This window comes from Charadrius vociferus, unplaced genomic scaffold (genome assembly GCF_000708025.1).
Source record: "Charadrius vociferus isolate BGI_N301 unplaced genomic scaffold, ASM70802v2 scaffold65, whole genome shotgun sequence".
Taxonomy (NCBI): Eukaryota; Metazoa; Chordata; class Aves; order Charadriiformes; family Charadriidae; genus Charadrius; species Charadrius vociferus.
Window position 1 is genome coordinate 1,757,074 of NW_009649293.1, and position 1,041 is coordinate 1,758,114.

Consider the following 1,041-nt stretch of genomic DNA (forward strand, 5'->3'; position numbering starts at 1 on the left):
AATCCTAAATCAAAGTGTCCTTCAACTTAGCACTGAAGACCTAAATTGTTTACAATGTCATATACTGTTAGAAAACATCACATTTTGGCTTTGTGTACTCCTGAACAGGACACATATACATTGCAAGGGATATTTTTTTTCCTTTCACTTACTAAATGTTTCCAGATATATAAATGCTTGCATGTGAAGTTGATGAGGATATACAGAACTGTACTATTAATAAGTTGGTTTATTTCCTGAGTTATCAAATGTCATAGCAGATAATTCTAAGTTGTGCACAGCATTACAAATAAAACCCTGTAGCATCAGGTTGTTTCTCTGATGATCCTATTTATATTAAAATGCCAAAATGATAATGTAATGAATCTGATTACATTAAATTTCTCAGTTGGAACCCTGGTATAGAAATATTCATAAGCTGAGAAGTTGGTATTGTTTCACTGCTTGTAGAGACAGTCAAAATACATCCCCACTTTACTGAGGGAAAAAAGGGGGAGAGGTTGAGGTTAAGTACCTGGAATACCAGATTGTTTTGATTATTTCTGGTAACACCTTTATTTCTTGCCTCCTTTGATACTTTTAGTTTATCTTTTCAAAATAACTGCTCATTTTTGAGATTTGAGGAAGAAAAAAAGATCTGTAGTGCACAACTTTGCAGGTATTTCATCTGTTTTAATTTAAATTCCATAGACATATTACTTCTACCAGCATAGTCCACAGGGAAAATCACATCACACATAGCATAATAAGAACAATATATTATTTTTTTTCCAAAGAAACCCAAACCCAAAACAACAGCTTCATTTTTGTACCATGGTAATATCAGTGAACAGCAGCTGAACATGAGACTGATACAAATGAAAACCAAAAGAAAACAACCCAAAACTTATCGATATAATAATTGGTTTAAAAACTAGTAACCTACATATAACAGAAAATTCCAAAAGTGTAATTTGAAATGTAATATTAAAACTCTTTAAATATTTTATGAATCTAGCAGGATGAGACCCAGAAAGAGCCTGTTTACTGTGACAGAGTTTG